Genomic DNA, 19,462 nt, shown 5'->3' on the forward strand with positions numbered 1-19,462 from the left:
TGTCATCAGCGTGTCTCCACAGCAAACGAGAATTGTGAGATTCTCGGTCCGTGTAAAAGAGCCTTCAGTAACTGATCAGTAACACCGTTCCCACTTGCCAAATAAAATGAGGGATATATAGAAGTAGACCACCTACAGGCCCATTCAAACAAGTGCGGATTTTATCGTGTATTTCCCTCATTGTGAAGTGGTAAATTGCAATAAAGTTGACATGCTGCGAATTTGAACTCTGTACCGCATGTCAATTTATGCACAGGTTTTGTGCAGATTATTTCTGACACTTCAAAATCTCACCCACTCTATTGTAAATGCCACAGAATTTCTGTGTGGAGGGTCTGCATGAAAATTCTGCGGTAAATCCACCCCTTCTGGCCCCCCCCCCCCCCCGAGTGTTCTCCATTTATCAGTGTTTACCTCTTACTGGTTGCCATGAATAAAGTTTGCACGGAACAACAAGTAATCTGAAGTCTACTACTATATAGTCAGAAACAACCTTCTAAAACCACTGGCGCCACGCCAAGGCCGGTTTTGAGTCTGCACGGCACCTGCACAACACCTTGAGAACAGCAGATAACATTCCACATCTCACATTCTTCTCTGTAAAAACAAGACTTTGCTGAAGAACCGCAGAAAACACGAACACGCTGGGTAGCACTGTTGTCTGTCCAATACCGTACAACATTTACACAAAGCTAAAGCTCACCTGGTTTGTCTCAAACAGCTACACATCGGCCAAAAAATAAACGTGCGATGATCACTAGGATCCAAAGAGGCAAAAAAGATAAAACCTAAAAATTGGTTTAGACTTTAAAGCCAGAACGGCCAGAAAAATAGTCATTACAATGATCAACCGATTGCTGCGGGATGCTAGAGAAGTCAATCAGCGGCTACCACAGGAGAAGCCACGTTTCAGCATGCATTATCATACAGTAGGCGCTGCAATAGCAATTTACTTGGATGCTCTAACAAAGCATATAGAGTATTGTTGTCATCATGCTGACATAATGAAATCAGTGCTGGAAAAACCCAAAAAGTGGCTTTCAAAAAAAAAAAAAAAAAAAAAATTATAATAATAATTTCAGAATTTTGACACCGATTTGCATATTGCCTGCCACAGACTCACACACGATCAGCTTCATTCACTGGGGCTAATCAGCATCCAGAAAATTCAACATTGAACCCAAGTCAAGAACTATCAATTTCTCTGCACAAGGAAAAAGGGAAGGCGGGGGTAAGGCACTTGTTATTTGTATAGCGCCAACTTATCCCACAGCGCTTTCAGGTACTCATTTTACCAACCTTGGAAGGATGGAAGGATGAGTTAGCCTGGAGCCAGCTACCTGAACCAGGCAGTGATTGAACTCACAACCTTCAGGTCATGAGGGAGAGCTTAAGACTCCATACTGATGCCTTAACACTCTATAGACTACAACACGGATTTCCATTAGAGTGAACGATGCCCTTTCAAGATGCAGAGGTGACATGGAATTGGCGCAGATTCCACGTCAAGCTTGCAGCATAAACTGCCACAGAAGTCCCTGTCACTATACAATTACTATTACCTCCTATGCAGAAAAAAATAAATCTCTTTACCAACATCTTTCACAGACATTCCTGCATAGTCACAGAAAATAGTAATAATCATCACACAGCAACTGCGACAAACCCTTGTAACTAATCTACAAAGTATATGGCGGGGATCACTGAATGGAGCCTGTATCCATAGAGAAGCAGAAGTTTCTCATAAACCATCTTGAACACACTCTCTCAGTAATGTCCCCCCAGATCCTGAGCCCCAGTGCCCACAGTGACCAGAGCTGTAGCCCACTGGGAAGAAAGTCATGGGTCTCAGGGTGGATTCAGACGACTGTATATCAGCTGGGTTTTCACGCCGAGCCGATATACGGTGTCCTCATCTGCAGGAGAGGGGGGGGGGGGGGGATGGAAGAGCCAGGAGCAGGAACTGAGCTCCCACCCCCTCTCTGCCTCTCTGCACTATTTGCGATGAAAGGAGGCGGGGCGGGGCCAAGTTTCCGCGAATTAGGCCCGCCCCGTCCCGCCTCTCCTCATTGCAAATAGTGCAGAGGGGCGGAGAGGAGGCAGAGAGGGAGCGGGAACTCAGAGCACTGGCTCTTCCAGCCTTCCCCCCTGCAGAGAGAGACTACGTATATCGGCTGGGCGTGAAAACCAAGCCGATATACATTCGTCTGAAGCCAGCCTCAAGGTGCTTACAGTAAAAGGACCAAAGGAATGTCTCACACAAGTGGACAGCTGTCCAACTTCCCATATTGGTGAACGAATCATTCCGCATACAAGAACAGTGGCACCTAGTGGTGAACTCCTAATGAAGAGAACTTAGTGCTTGGAAAACGATGTAGCACTGCTTCTCTACAATTACATCTTTATGCACTACTCTTCTACATGTTAGGCTGGTGAAACCACCACATTCCGGCCATGTATTAAAGTCATAAAACGGACATACCTCCTAGTAGGACTGCGGATCTCCGTAGGAATCTATGATGCTCGGAGGTCAGGTTAGGAGACCTGCAGGAGGGCTGGGATGGCACACCCATATTACAGACACAGAAGAGCAGCCGATATATAGCAGTGTGTCATAGGTATATTTTATGCAAGGCCAAAGTAGTTGCCAGAAGTAAAACAAATACCTCAATATTCCATAAACTTGCTTTACAGCGTTACCCGAGTATCTGCCAATTTTATGTAACCTAACACAGTGTGCTGTAATACATGGGGCACAAAATCCACTATAGAGAACAGGGAATGCTTTCTATAATTAGAGTTACTGGATTTAGAACACACAAACATCCAGTACGATTATCAGTTCAATCATCATCCAACAGGTTACACTGATGAACCAAAATAGTGAGCGACCCCGAAATTGAAAAAAAAAAGCCACATAGTACAAAGGCAGGATGAAATACCGGATCCGAGAACCAAGTTATATGCTATCCTACTGAAAATACTTGGAGACCGCTATAATTAGAGTGGGTTGTGTCTTATTAGCATGTCACGTGTCTTGAACCACACTACATAAGATGACGACCCTTGGAGATGTCCCCATAGTTAGTGATGGGAACTGCACGCTATTAGATATACGGCTTATACTGCATACAAGTCGTCCATCACAAAGCGCAATACCTCAGCCTGTCTACAACGGTGCAAGAAGCATAATCGTTGGACAGTTGAGCAATGGAAGAACGTTCTATTGAAGAACCGCACTACTTCATCTCCATCAGATGGACATACCTGGGTGTGGAGGGCGGCTGGGAAACTCCTTCTCCCGGAGTGCTTTGTGCCAACAGTTAAGTACAGCAGAGGTTCAGGTATGGTCTGGGGATGTGTTACGTGGCATGGTCTCGGTCCATTGGATGCAGTGGCAAGAACTATGAACATGGAGGTGTACCTTGTCATACTAGACAATAATGTGCTGCCCACAATGTGGCAATACTCTGGGAATGGTCAGCAATACTTCCAACAAGACAACGCGCCTCGTCACACATCCATCACTGTTTTATGCTCGTTAGAGGGTATGGACATTCCACAATAAGACTGTCCTGCAAAGAGTCCTAACCTGAACCCTACTGAACACCTTGGGGACGAACTGAAACGTTGGGTCAGGAAATATTGTCGTCCTCTGAGAAACCTCACCAGACCTTTGCAGGATGAATAGAGGGAAATACTAACTGATGTATATGAGACGTTCGTAGAAGTATGCCGCAGAGAGTATCAGATGTCATTAGGGCCAAAGGAAGAAAATAAATGTCATTAGAACTAATGGAAAATATTTTTGATTCTTGCTCAGGTGTCCATTTACTTTTAGGCCCCCTGTCCACGGCAGTAATTTTGCCGGAGGTAAATCACCGGGAAAGCACGCTGGCTGAAGCTTTCCATAGCGTTGAATTATTGCGATTCTCCGCGGTCAGATAGGCTGACCTGTGGAGAACCGTCTTCCGGCTGAGATTCGCCGCAGGATACAGCAACGCCTGTGGACAGGGGGCCTTAATCTGATAGTGTACAACATAATGACCTACAGTGTTAACATTGTCCACCACAAAGGCTATTTCTATGTGCAAGTGTGATATTAAAGGGAATCGCTTAGGTCCCACAGCACTATGAAGTTATGGTGCTGTTAGGGGACGTGACATGGGGCCGGCTGATTAGCGTTTTGGGCTTTTTTTCTTATACTCATTTGCTTCCACAATCCAGCACTGTCCCAGCATGAAGTTGGCAAATGGCACGACAGCACTGGATCACGGGAGCCGGTGAATATAAAAAAATACATCACCTGGCTCCCTGTCACATCCACTAACAACACCCCAACTTCATAAATTAGGTGCAAACGACAGCTCAAGCTAAACTGAGCAGCATGCTGCTAGAGTGTTCCTTTAAAAAGGGACAACTCCCATATTACTACATCAGAAGGACATGAGGCCAGAAGACGTCTTACAATAGACAGAGTGCAGCCAAGTCTAGCTAACAATAGGAGAGTAGGGATCAGGCCGCAGGTACCCCTCCCATACCCAACCCGCACCCCACTGGTTTCCACCCCAATACCATCTGCAGCAGCGTTACCTAAACACCCATCTCCAGTTACGGTCCCAATGCTGGGAGTTGCAGTCTTCCGACAGCTAGAGAACACTGACCTGCATTATCACAGCGGTTTTAGGATATATTATAGTAAGGCAGCATGTGATTAGAGCTACACGGCATTATATAGGATAAATAGGATAAGTGCCATAGAAACAAGGCAGCAGATCCTTAACAGGCAAGGTGACTTCGGCCACAATAAACAGAATTATGATTAACTAGGTTAACTATACCGCTCTGCAGCAGGTTACTGCCTGCCTGGCCCTTCCCTGCAAATGCCTTCCAGACAAGCCATGCCTTTTCCAGTCACCTCCCCACACCCACTGCTACATTCTCCACGTGCGTTTAACTTGGAAGACAAGTGCATATTTAAAGAGACGGGTAGCGGGTGACTCAAGTACTGTCAGACGAGGTATAAGAACAGGCTTGGCATATATGTAACCACAGCATAGGAGAAGTAGGAAGACGTGGAAACCGCACTCACACATTTAATGTCTGCACTGTATATACTAACCACAAAAATGCAAGGTTCTTAGCACGCTCATTTTGATCAAAACACGGGGGCCCATTATGATGGGTCATAACACTAACAGATAACCCTCTTTTGAGAGCAATCTTTTAATTGAGTCAGGGTAGCGGGGGAAAAAATGATTTGCCAGAGGTTGATCACTAATAGTTTAATTGTGGAGTTATTGAACACCTTTCTATTTTTATACACGGGGATATCTAAAAGAACATGCAGAATACCAGCAAGCACAAGCTAATGGAGCCTGCACTTACTGGGAGAATAATTAACTAGTTTATGGAACATGAAAATCTATTGGGTGTGTTCAATTACACCCATGAGAATGTGAAGTCTCAGAATGCTACAGGACATCTGAGGAAATAACACATTCATATGTGAGAACTCAGTCCTTAAGACTAAGGCTGGTCTCACACAGGCATTTGTAAGAAAAAAAAATGGCCCATTTTTAAATGTGGCGTTTTACAGCGTTTTGCGCTCCATCATTACAATGAGTGATGTGGCGTGTTAAAAATCGTGGCAACGCATGAAAACAGAACAGAGGCGCTAAAACACTTGTCGGAGAAGCTCCATTGATATCAATGGAGGCTTAGTGTAGCGTTTTAAAAGGCTTTCAGAAAAAAAAAAAAAGGCCTTTGTGAGACTGGCTCAAGACCTTATTCAGAAAGGGACTTGTTATTTGTATAGCGCCAACTTATTCCGCAGCACTTTCACGTAATTTATTTATTACCTCCAACTGGGTACTTATTTTACCGACCTCGGAGGGATGGAAGGCTGAGTCAACCTTGAGCCGGCTACCTGAACCACGCGGGAATTGAACTCGCAACCTTCAGGTTAAGCTTAGTACTGCATTCTGCGCCACATGCATTTAGGAGTACGTATTTTGTGTGCTGTCCATGTACTTTACGAACACATTATAGCTGAGGAGGCGATTCACATGGCCGGGATGGGGGTTAAATCTCGCGGTTTGTCCTACTTTGGTCAGTGGTCACGGCCATGTAATGTGCGCTGTCCATCGAGATCAGACAGCACATGAAAGATTGCCCAGATGTTGCATGATACAAATTGTCGCGTGGGATACAGACATGTAGGAGGCCTAAAGTTGACAAATATAGACGATTTCAACTGAAAGAATCGAACAATTGCTTTAGCTGATCGATGACAGACAGTCATAATCCGTAAAGAAGTTAAAAACTTGTAAGCTTTTGTCTGGTAGACAAATCATCCACAAACGATCATTCTCTGCAAGAACATTCCTAGAATCATGACATTAAACAAGTGCAGCCAGTTTAGACAACTTTAGAAGTCAGGGAAGGACTAAAATGTATATGGCTACGTCTGCGAAATTATCCTTCAACAGTCCAACCATGAGCCTTCTTCTGTCTAGTGTGTATGGACAGCTGTAGACTCCACTCACATTTGGGCATTACGTTCAATAAAAACCAACGAGAGCGAGTACATGTAATAGACGACACTACATGCTGGCGAGATTGGCCACATGAGCAGAATGTACTATCTAAGGTTTCATTCACACGAGCGCACATCGGTTGCGCTTTTGCGGCCGGCCGATATACGCTGCCCATCTGATGCATTGGTTTACAATGCATCAGTTCAGATACGCGTATTCCCACGGCCAGGAAAATATAGTTCAGGAACTATCTTCTGGTAGGAATACAGCGGCTCCCATAGATTCCTATAGGAGCCCATGGTAGCTGCCAGAGAAGGGAGAGAGTTTAGCAGCATGTCTGCTAAACTCCCACCCCTTGCCAGCTGTTTGCAATGGGAGGGGGCGGGAGCTAAATGCTAAGGTCCCGTCCCATTTCTGGAAGCTGACAAGGGGCAGAAGCTTAGCATATTAGAACATGCTGGGTTCTATTTTCCATGAGTGGATTATGCAATGCCGACCCGGTAATGTGAGTGAAACTGCGCATTCCAATGCATTTGATTGATCCGTGTATTACCGCAGATCAGTCACTCGCGGAATCCTCTGTTCCTATTCACTCGTGTGAGACCAGCCTTAAACTGACGCTATATTACTACATAGTGTGCATCAGGTAGTAAGAGCAGCGTTGCAGCCATCTTTGTTTCTGCAAGATCGGGGAGGGTCGCTTTAAGAAGTTTTACCTACAAAAACGACAGCTAAAAGCGAGCATTGCAAAGCCCCGGCACTGCAGTTTTCAGGCACTGCTTTACATAGTTAGCACAGTTCAAGAAAAAAAAAAAAGAACATTTAATGGTCTAAGTAGAAGGGGAAAGGGGGTGGGGGTGGAATTCTTTTTGCAGAATTCTGCAAAAATGTGTGGCGACTATCTCTCTACCAACTTAATCACTTATTTACGGCATTTGGTCCAGGGCTTCAAACGCGCCTGATCACAGAAATACGGTGTGGGATTAAAGCCCCTGCTTCTGCAATCAAGCAGGAGAAGGTCGGGTTGTCAGCTGTTGGCCACAGCTGAGGACCCAGAGGAGAACACAGAACAGTTTTTAACCACTTCTGCCTTCTCCTTTCCCTGGTACGTGCTACGTACTAAAAAGTGAAAGGGTTTCTTCCACTACGCCAACCGGCGAACATTTGACTGCCGAGTCCCCCCGTTACAGCAGAGCTGCAGGGTCCTATCAAACCTTGAACAGCTCTATTAGTGACTATTGTCACTACAGGGGATGTTTCCTTCTGTAACTAGGGCTCCTATGGATGCTCCAGCTCACAGCAATGCTATGGAAGGCGTTCACCGCGTTCCCCCGCGGCCGGATTATTGCCGCGGGGAACGCAGTGCAAATTTGCCCATGGACAGGAGTGCTAATATCCCTTTGTATGGGCTGTATTTGCTGCTCACACACTGGACATACATTTGTCCATGGTACAATTTGCTGCAACTTACCCCAATTTGCTGCTCTGTTCTCCTCAAATCAATCACTAAAGGACTTCGAATAATTTTACAGAATATTCCAAACCAAACAAACTGTTTCCATGGTTACAGTAAGAAAATAATTGCATTTTGTGGGTTCAGGGTTAAAGCTCTTTGCTACAAGCAGAAACCACAATGCTGTTACGTCGTGTACAGAGACTGCCAGGCTGAAGAACGCGCCAACAACAACGTATGCAGTGGTAGAGGGCGGACCGGCTGATAGTCCTGCAGTGGCTAACTTTTTCCTAGCAGGAAGACATTAGCTGTAATTTTCCTGAATGACTCGAAGTCATAATATGGGCCTAAAACCACAATAGATTCTACATACTGTAGGCATTCGTTTCATGGAGAGTGAAATACATCTGGTTGTAGAATATATAAGGGGGAAATCGCTTACATTACAACTCCCAAAAATTATCAGAAATATTTATGGGTTTTTTTTTTTTTAATAAGTGCATGAGATACTTTAAACTCCTTAAAGGGTCTTCCCATCCTTCTAGGACCCACCTTCACTTTATGACTGGTATCTGACCAGTAGAAACTCCATCAATCCTACAAATAAAGGGACAGCACAGTGCTGCAGCGTCCCATCCCATGTTCTCCCTCCACGGTGGGGCTTCCTTGTTTGTGCATGGGAATGGGATGACACTGCGGTTCCCTGCACAGCGGGTATTCTCCATCACAGTGAATTAATGCAGTGCTCAATCAGCACTGCGGCCCCTTCATTCTCAGGGCAGAGAAGGTTGGATCCCCCCCCCAGTGACACGCTGGCACTTTATAAGAGGACAATAACTTCCTGTTCACATGTTACAGATTTACTGAGGTTATTACGCACCAAATGGTGACATTTTGATGTGGATTTGTTCCCATTTCAAGAAGCAAAATCCGCTGTGAAAATCTGCGGCATAAATTGCCATGCTGTACATTTAAAATCCGCAGTGCATTTTGGGGCTCCTTTACATGAGTGTGTTGTTACAGCATATCCCACAAGCAGGTTTTGCGTGGAATATGCTGTACCGACCTGCCATAGGCACCCATGCCGGTGATCACACGTATTGAACAAAATACGCACACAATGAAGATCGCAGCATGCTCTATCTTGGCGTGAATTATGCATAAATGCCAAGATAGTGCATGGCAATCAACAGCGTGCAGCAAGTGCGCAATACCATTGCATAGTTGCTGCTTGCCATGCGACTGTCACGTGTAGGCGGCACACAGCGAATTACACCCGTGCACCGTCGGCCTTTTTTCCAGTGTGTGTAGAGGATATTCTATAAAAATGAGATTTCTAATTGAATGTTAATGGGAATCTGTCACCATGTTTTTGCAGCCCTCTCTGAGAGCAGTATAAGGCAGTGCCTATCACACTGATCACAGCGATATGTTTGCTATATCTGTGCAGTAGTTTGGGAGAAACTTACATTTTATTAGTAGCAGCCAGACAAAGAACTAGTTAATCATAACGATGACCTGTCCGTCTGTGAGTGACTTACATGGTCCACCCCTGATCACATGACGGTGACATCCTCACAGGTCCTGTACGCATATGGCTGCAGCTTGGCTAGGTGTCTGTTAGTATTCCATAGCAACTGAGGCCGCAGGGGGTTTGTAGTCTGCCCGCAATCTGCACACCAATGCAGGACCTGTGATGATGTCACCGTCATGTGATCAGGGACAGAGCATGCAAGTTATTCACTCTGAATAAACGTTATCATCATGTGATCAGGGGCGGAGCATGACTGACGTCATCACAGGTCCTTCATCTCCAGTGCGGTGCAGCTTCTGATCCCTGTTGCATGGGATGAACAATGGATGTAGCCGAGCTGTGTGTGGCATGCATGTAGTAGAGCTGTGTGGCACATTGCGCCACCAGAAACACTGCTACAATAATTACTGGTCCTTAATATTCATGAGTTTGCCCTGTGTTCCATTACAGTAGTAGCTGGAGGACAGAGGTTTTTGTAGTCAGGCAGGACTGTGAAACTAGTGACAGGGGGAGGGGAAAGATCTATATGCACTAGACAGCAGCAAAAGGGAGAGAATGTGACTATTACTGCTACACAAAGGGGGTGGTTGAGGGGAGACTTCCTCTACACTTTCTAATTCATGCTTTTATTACCCTAGCTAACCTCAAAGTGCAGATGGGCCACTGCGGCTATGTGTGATTATAAGCAGTGTCAGCCAGCTCCATACTGTGAAAGGAGGGGAGATTGTTCCGTCAGTGATAACTCATTTATGGTTACTGCTCACGCTGCTGATGGACCAGTCAGATTTCTTTCCACTGCGTCCATCAGGGCAGCAGTAACAGTGGAAGTGTTACCATTGAAGGGGTCCAGCTTCCCAGTATTCTTGTATTATGTCACCACCCGAAGTTAGGGGTGGCGACATAATACAGGAGTTTGACATTCAGTAACGCCCCCAGCTTGCGATTGGCTGGGGGTGTGTGTGGGCTGAGGAGAGCCAGCGTCGGAGCCATCGTCGGCATCAGAAGAGGCCGGGGCTGCAGCAGAGGGAGTGGCGGCGGGCCGAGAAGAGCCTGCGGCCTAGGTAGAAAGACATGCAATGCCAGAAACCTTTCAATGTGTTCATAGCCTTTAAGCTTGTCCTGATTAGCCTTCATTAAGCTGAAGGGGGTATTCTGACAAGGTATTAGATGATGCTGTCCCCAACAAGATCAAAGCCTTTTAGTGTGATCGCTTCTGCAATGTGGACTCTGTGGTTTGGCCAATATAGGGAATCCTTAGTGTGGTCCTCCCTTCAATGACATCCAAATACCCTAATGAAAAGCGAGGTCAACTTTTTTAGATAAATAAAGATACCTTTACACGGTACGACTGTTGGGAGCAATAAGCTTTACACAAGAGCAATAGTTGTTTAAGTGATTGGAGGCGGAGCGAGTCGGGGCTAGTTCCGGCCTCCCGCCTCTATTCACAGTGAACAGGAGTCGCTCATGGGTTGAGCAACTCCCATTTACATCGAGTGAGGAGCCGCTCAACAGTCATTCTATTTCAGTGAAACTAAACAACTGAGCGACTTCTGGCCAAGTGTCAGGGCCATATGTACATGGGCCAACAGCTGCGCAAAGTAACCCATCATGTCAGTAGGGGCAAGCTACATAGTTTTCCAGTTGTGGCGCTGCTAATGCATCCCCTCTTTTTTCGCCCTCGCCCCCATCCTGGCCCTCCTTAGATTCAGCTCCTGCTTCTTGGAATTAGACCGAGTCCAGCAAGAAATTACTGTTAAAATTTCGCTCACTGAACAATCCTCACTCTGTTGCTGCATGCGTTTACACAGAACGATTATCAATCAAATTCCCGATTCTGAACGATAATTATCTCATGTAAAAAGGACCATTACCATTTAGTTTCTACAGCACCTATGTTGTTCATGGCCTGGAAACACTCTGTAAAGAGACCGCTATGTACTTTTAGCACCATTTAGCACCTCCCCTGCCGTTGCCCTGGTATTAGCTCTGGGAGCCGCCACTACAGCGCATTGAGCAGTGCTGCTAAGTAGTTCGCCCATTATACATTTATAGCAGGACGACGATTTAGCAGCGCTGCTGACACCAGGGGAACAACGGGGAAGGTCAGTATAACACTTACATCCCCAGACTCAGAGGGTCACCTACTTTCAGCCCATGAGCTCAGCTAATAGTGCTAAAAGTCGGTGACAGAGCGGATATTAGTGCAGTATTTCTCCACCGGAAGTATGGGAGGAGACATGGGTTGGCCGGCCTGAGGGAACGCTCAGGCATCCCCCGTGACAGCTCACACATGTCCCCGCCAGTCTCCCATGTCAGCGAGCTGCAGTACAGCTCAACCATGTCCTCGCCGGCTTCCAATATTCATTTCTGTCCCCTGAGCACCAAGCTGGCCCCGCTGTCAACGTGCATGCCTCCTCAGCGAGCCGCGCTACAGCTCACTCATGTCCCAGCTGGCCTCCTATGTCTGCTTCCGGCCCCTGGGCCCACTGTCACCGCGCATGCCACCCCTCTTTTTGGCCTGTAGTTTGCTCTCCCCGATGGCCTCCTCAGCAAGTCACGCTTGCATCTCCACTCCCGTGCACTCCCGTCGGGTGAGCCCTGGCTGTCTATGACCTACCACCGCTGCTTTTCAGATTTCAGAGAGACAGCAGTAGGAGTAGGATGGGGACTGTACACCGCCGAGTCAGCACCGCCTCCATCACCACTGCTCCTCATATTTCGCCATTCGAACAGGGGGTAGGAGAAGGAGCATGGAGACTGTCGGGCAGGTGTGTCTGCAGGAGCCAATCGCCAGCTTTGGCCTTGGCATGAGCATTTCCTGTAAATCAGCCCAAAGGAGTCTAAGGCCGCCTGCAGACGATCGGGTCGGATCAGGCTGCGAGAATTCTCACAGCGGGACCCGACCCGAGCGTCTGCAGAGAGCAGCGCGTCACTCACCTGCTCCCGCGGCCCCGGCTCTTTCATGTGCCGGCTGCTGGGCAGACGACGCATGCGCAGCGCAGAGCGGAGCTGGCGGCCGGGGAGTGACGTTTCTGTGCGGGGCTCGCAGAGCCCCGCATAGAGATAGGGCATGCCGCGATTTGTTTGCCGTCTGCCTAGGATTGCGTTTGTTAAAGGGGTTGTCTCGCGAAAGCAAGTGGGGTTAAGCACTTCTGTATGGCCATATTAATGCACTTATGAGCCATACAGAAGTTATTCACTTACCTTCCCTGCGCTGGCGTCCCCGTCTCCATGGCTCTGTCTAACTTCAGCGTCTAATCGCCCGATTAGATGCGCTTGCGCAGAAGGGTCTTCTGCCTTCGGCTCGGTCTGGCACGAGCGGCGTTCTGGCTCTGCCCCCTTCTAAGCGTCATTGCGTAGCCCCGCCCCGTCGTGTGTGCCGATTCCAGCCAATCAGGAGGCTGGAATCGGCACACGTGACGGGGCGGAGCTACGTGATGATGCGTAGAAGGGGCGGAGCCAGAACGCCGCTGCTGCCGGACAGACCCGAAGGCAGAAGACCCTTCTGCGCAAGCGCGTCTAATCGGGCGATTAGACGCTGAAGTTAGACGGAGCCATGGAGACGGGGACGCCAGCGCAGGGAAGGTAAGTGAATAACTTCTGTATGGCTCATATTTAATGCACGATGTATATAACAAAGTGCATTAATATGGCCATACAGAAGTACTTAACCCCACTTGCTTTCGCGAGACAACCCCTTTAACTCAATCCTATGGCAGCTTCCAAGGGTGGAAATTCCGCGGGAAATCCCGCTGCGGAATTTCCGCCCGTCTGCAGGCGGCCTAAGTTAGAGGTCCAACATCTCTTCAGGTTATTCTATGCATGGTCTGCATAAACCAATCTGGCTTTTTTGTACAACTGGGTATATTTACCATTCAGAATCATGAGAGAGCTGGGTGCTAACTAGAAAATTAGTAAAGAAGAAACGAAAGCCAGGTGCTCTAATCCTTTGTACTTTACCCCCAGCCGACACTCCTCTGGGTGTGCCTCACCTGGGAGTGTAAGTAGTGCAAGATTGTCAGATAATATAAAAGGGACAGGTAAAGCACATACAGTATGTACCAGGGCTTCAGAGATTACCCAGGATGTGCCAATGCCAGAAATAGGAATATAAAGTAGCGGGGATTCCCTGGCAATAGATCAGGAGCATGTGAGTCGCCTGGGGGTCCTGGCAGACTATCTACAATTATCATTCCTACCTGCATGTTTGCCAATGTCATTCTTGCTGTGTACACAGGCAGATTATCTACCGTATGGGCCACCCTTAAAGATAAACATTTTTTTAAACTTTTCACATGTCAAAAGTTTTGACCAGCAGCGATCCGAGTGCTGAAACCCCCACTGATCTGTGAGGGTGAATCCCGCAGAGGAATAAGCGATAAAACCCATTTCCTAATCCGCACCAATTGGGATGCTTTCGTGGCAGGCTTTCCGCTACTGATCTGCTGCGGACACTCTACTGTAAATCAGCCCCCGTGTGGACCCAGCCTTACAGGGACCCAGATCTCCAAGACTCTCCAGGTACAAGTCTGCTTGCAGTGATAACCCCCTCGTTTTGTACTCCAGCATTTCCTTTGAGGAAAGACATTGTGATGCAATCATAACGGCCGCGCAGTCTTATATACTCATTGTCTGGGTTCAGTAACCTTCAGAGCACCAGATGGCCGAGCGAGCACCATGGAAGGAGCCGCCCGAGGCCTCGATTACCCCTATTAGATCATGGCTGTGATGGCATATAAGACACAGCCATCTGATGGCATTTAGAGGTTTGGTTTCCCCTCAAACTCCCAAAGGATGTCTTGTAAGACTACATTTTTATATGACAGAAGACTTAAAGGGGTACCAACATTTCAAGTTATCCGCTACCCACAGGATAGGGAATAACTTGCTTCATGCTGGGGGTTTCAGTGCTGAGACCTACGACAACCTCAAGAACAGGGTGTCACTTCTCCTCCCGCGGTGAAGGCAGAATGAACGGAGCACCGGCTGAACACGTGTGGTCTGCACTCCATTCATTTCATTGGGGTTTTCTGAACATTTACTATTCATGATCTACCCTCAGGATAGGTCATCCATAATTGATCGCCAGGGGCTTGCCGTTCGAGATCCCTGCTGATCCTCCAGCTACTATCAGTAAATGTATGAATGACGGTTGACAGCCAGAGGCAATCTCCGACCCGCTCCACCTCCATTCACTGACCAATCATTGCTCTTGCGTGAAAGCAGAGAAGCGCTACTAGTCGCATGTCATAGGGCCACAAGTTCCTGGGTTTCGATGCAAAATGTGTAACAGGGCCCCGACGACCATGTGCCATTTCTAATAATAGTGTCTCATGTGGCCGAGTGGCGTTTTTGCACTCTTGTACCTGCAACCCAATTGACTCACACAGCAGGTACGTTGGCAGCCGATTGACTTTAAAGTGCACCCTCCCATGACCAAAGGGATCGCTTGGTGCCCAGATTTTGAACTTTTTGGTGTCAATGACTTGTTGGACCGTTGCCCTCAAAAACAATATGAGGTAATGAATATCACATACAAGATGTAAACTGACCGGCGAAGAACATCCAGGAAGGTCTGCGGGTCCGAGTCTACCAACCAGGGCCAGCACCAAGTCACAGAGGGGTATTGTTAGCGAAAGAACAGCCGGGCTGTGACAGATCGCCCTGCAGAATATTACTGAACCAAAAGCTCTCGACTTTATTACGTCTCCATGACTGAACAGGTAACTGTGCCACAATACACCGCTGTGCGGAACGAGGCCACGCTGTTAACCCTTACCCAGCACACTACGGTAAAAGGAAGGGAGCCCAAAGATGATGCATCGTTCAGAGGAGTACAAGGATGGAAAGAGCTGCAGATATTCCCACCTATAGAGTATGCGGAGATATCCAGATTACATACAGCGGGGAGAGCTCTGCTGAGCTGTCACTTTTTCCCACCACTGCATTACATAAGCCGGAGCTGGAAGATACATCAGACTCTAGCCAGCAAAGAGCAGCAGCCAACGTGCCCCGACTTTTAGAGACATTTGCCATTTTTGATCTACTTCTACAACACATATGACCAATGCATTTGGGCAGGGAGATGCCCAACTTGTACCAATCAATAATGCCCAGATCATTATGGACTAGTAGCAGTCAAATACAGTTTCCCCAAAAATAAGACCTACAGTGAAAGTAATCCATACCCTGATTTTTCCAGGATTTTAGGGGAGGCTTGAAATATAAGCCCTACCCCGAAAATAAGCCCTAGCCACATTACATTTTTAAAAAAAATACATTACATAGCAGGCTCGGTCCTGGTCCCTCTCGCTGCTCTCCGGAGCTCCGATGCGCTTCTTGAAGTCCTCAGCCGCCCACAAAAGATCACTTGGTTATCCCTGGTTATGGGATTCATAAATCCCGTCTTCAGGAAGCGATGGCTGTGATTGGTTCATCGAGCGCTGCATTAATTGGCTGAGCAGCGAATGAAGAACCAATTACAGCCATCACATTGTGGAGGTGGGATTTATGAACTGGCTGAGCTGAGGCATTGTTTGTCCAATTCATAAATCCCGCCTCCACAATGCGATGGCTGTAATTGGTTCTTCAACCGCTCAGCCAATTACAGCCATCGCATTATGGAGGCGGGATTTATGAACGTGATGGCTGTGATTAGAATCAATCAATGCAGCGCTCGAGAACCAATCAGAGCCATCACTTCCTGGAGGTGGGATTTATGAATCCCGTAACCAGGAAGTGATCTTCTGTGGGCGGCCGAGGACTGTAAGAAGCGTCTTGGAGCTCTGGGAGGGACCTGAACAGAGCCTGCTAGGTAAGTATAAGACATTACCCGAAAATAAGACCTAGCATCTCTTTTGGAGCAAAAATTAATACAAGGGTCTTTTTTTGGGTAGTACCAAGTACTGGGCACACCACAGAATGGGTATTCCGGGTGTGCAACATTTTTCAAGTCTCCACCCATTCATTGAATGGATGAAAACAGATAAGATCACTGGAGATCCAACTACCGGGACCCCCACCCATCCCATTTATTGGGGGCTTTTCCAACCCACACTGACATTTAACAGTTGCTCCATTTGTTTCATTGAGACCGATGGCCAAGTGCTTTGTACTCCGCCATCTCCAGCAGTGCCATGGAAAATGAATGGGGCATCCGGCGCTCCATTCACTCTCCTCCCCAATGCGGGGCAGCAGCAAGGAAAACAGGATCCCCGTCTTCAGGATCAGTGGGGGTACCAGCGGTCTGAAAACACGGACGAAAAAAAAACCGAACTCACGTGTTGTATTAACCCATTGTGTTCAATGAGTTAACTTACAAGCGCGATTGTCCTCTATACTATTCTTACTATCAGGAAGTTCCTGCGCGGGGGCAGCGGGGGGCCGGAGGGCGGCGCCACTTTATAATCCAAGCATTCTAGTTGTCTGTATCACTACAGCACATCCTGAGCCGAACCGACTGCTGGCGCTGCGTCAGGTGGGGGCGTTACTGAGCCAAGAGGGCAATGCCAAGTCTACTGCTGCCCACAGGACTAATACTCAAAGGAACAAGGCAACCGTAGGGATATCCCGCTACTATCAGCACAAGGGCGCACTCACACCTGCGGTCAGGATTTCCGTTTCTCTTCCCGTTTTTGGGACAGCGAAACGGAATTAAAACGGAAAAAAAAAATTTGATGGAAAAAATAAAAACTAAGAAAACTTTGTTTCCATTCTGTTAGTTTTTTTAATGGATCGAATAGCGCGGTCCGCAGGGCTACTTGTTTTGTTGAAAAAAACAAACCGAACAGAAACAAAGTAAAAGTTAATTTTTTTTATTTGGAAGCCAAGGTGGCAAGAAACGGAAGCGTTACCGTTTAATTTTGTTTTAATTCCATATCTCGCATCCAAAAAAACGGAACAGAGATGGAAATCGTGAACAGAGGCGGGCCGAGCCCTTATTTATACTGGAGTCGGAATTAAAGGGGCAGGACGACCCTTTAACACTATTAGGGAGCACGGAGGTCAGACTGGTTGCCACTACAAGCCACGAGGCTCTTGTGCCAACGGCTTAATTTAAAGGGCCAACAGCTATAGTAGAGCCCATGCAGGAATACAAGAAATCCATGCAGATGCCAGCTTGCTGCCCAGATATGGATGGCAGTGCCTACATGTGCTGACCTGTCATAAAAAAAACACTAAAACTTTGTACGTTTATTAAAACCGCCATGTTTGGTGAAAGTTCCCTCAATAGTGATAGGAGAGGGGCGTGTCACGGGAAATAAGCATCTTGACGTGTGCAGTACGCAAAATAAGCGCGCATGACGAGGTTCAGCGACACTGCCGCATACAATCAGCAAACCGCGACATTCTGGCATGTTCGGCGCCCGAACCGCTGACGACCCAACACGCCATGCATGCAGCGCGGCAGCTCCAAGCCATTCCCTAGTTCTATCCGTTTCTGGAAAAGCTGGGTGCCAACCACTACGTCTGCCTGTAGGGTCCTCACCCAGCTCTGCCAGCCTCCTGCAGGGAACCCTGCCAGATCGGTGCCAGACTGCTGAGGGAGCAATGTCCTGCTATGGGCTGGCTGCAGCCCCATGAGCAGGGGGCCTGTGCAGATGGGTGGGCACAGCGGGCGGCTCACATGGCACACTGCTCAGCCTGAAATCTCAGCCCCGCCGCCGCCATCCTCCCCGGAGAAGGAGGTGAGAGCAGCGGGGCTCCACACCGGCCGCTCCTGCACACAACCCGGGAACCACCCGAGGCCTAGCTGACCGCGCTCACCTGCCCCGGGCCACCGCCGCCGCTGTTCACACTCCCTCCGGCCTTCCGAGCGCTGGTTGTGCGGCCGGTCCCCCGTCTCATCCAGAGCTGCGCGAGAGGAGGAGGAGGACAGGGAGAGGCGGGGGCGGAGCCGGCCACACCTACTGCACGTCCGCCGCCGCAGCCACCACGTGTCCCCCAGCCACCGCCCCCTTAACCCCATCACCGCCGGAGAGAAGGAGCTAGATAGGGGGATAGATAGATATCAGATAGGGAATTATCTATCTAATATAGCTATATATTTTAATATTTTATTATCAATGTCTAGCCTCCCATCTGTTATCTATCTTATACACTGTATATCTACTAGTAATGCGCCACTTAGTAATGTAATATATAGTAAAAGGGACGGGAGTTGGTCAAAGTATTTCAGTGCAAATAGTTAGCTATTGGCATTATTGGCAATTTTGCTGAACAGTGCAACCAGCTATGAATAAGAAAACATCAGTAAATGTACAAAATGGCAATACCGATACTGCAACATTTACACCTGTGAATATTCCGAAGGGATACAACCAGTGTTTCTGGTGGTGCGATGCGCCACTCACTGATATACACTGTAAGGAATTGGAGTTGGTACAAATATTCCCGTGCTGTTGGCATTATTCATAATTTTCCTGAACGTTGCAAACAGTGATTTAGGAACTCCAGCAGCTCACTGAGGAGACATGTTGGCTTGTAGTTTTTGCATAGCTGCTGCACAAGATTTACAAACTTCAGCTGGTTCTGTTGTGAAATCGTGGCTTGTCGTGGTGTCATGTAAGCTGCTTTAGATTCACGGCGGCGTTGAACCCTCTGTGGTGACATGTTTGCACGACAGCGACGGTTTGTTTCAACACTGGACAACGGTTGATGATTAGATGAAGGCTAGACTGGGATTGGCGGCATTAGCACTTAAGATGACATAGTAACATAGTTCGTTAGGCCGAATAAAGACAATGTCCATCTAGTCCAGCCTGTTCTATCCTCCTGTGTTGATCCAGAGGAAGGCAAAAAACCTCAAGAGCAGAAGCCAATTAGCCCTTTTTGGGGGAAAAATTCCTTCCCGATTCCCTAATGGCAATCAGACTGTTCCCTGGATCAACCCCTATCATGACATGATATCATGTTCAGGAGATGTGAAGATAGTGG

The 19,462-nt window shown here is 47.7% G+C and overlaps 1 protein-coding gene across 14 annotated transcripts in view; it reads right to left on the bottom strand.

Moving 5' to 3' along the window:
- KTN1 (kinectin 1) overlaps positions 1-18,424 on the bottom strand; it is a 144,749-nt gene extending 126,325 nt beyond the window's left edge. For all 14 annotated transcript variants that reach the window (XM_066608269.1, XM_066608273.1, XM_066608268.1 and 11 more), the window contains exon 1: positions 18,293-18,424. The gene's annotated coding sequence lies outside the window, so the exon portion shown is untranslated. The remainder of the gene's footprint in view (positions 1-18,292) is intronic.
- Between the last annotated feature and the right edge of the window lie 1,038 nt (positions 18,425-19,462).

This window comes from Eleutherodactylus coqui, chromosome 6, assembly GCF_035609145.1.
Source record: "Eleutherodactylus coqui strain aEleCoq1 chromosome 6, aEleCoq1.hap1, whole genome shotgun sequence".
NCBI classification, from domain to species: domain Eukaryota; kingdom Metazoa; phylum Chordata; class Amphibia; order Anura; family Eleutherodactylidae; genus Eleutherodactylus; species Eleutherodactylus coqui.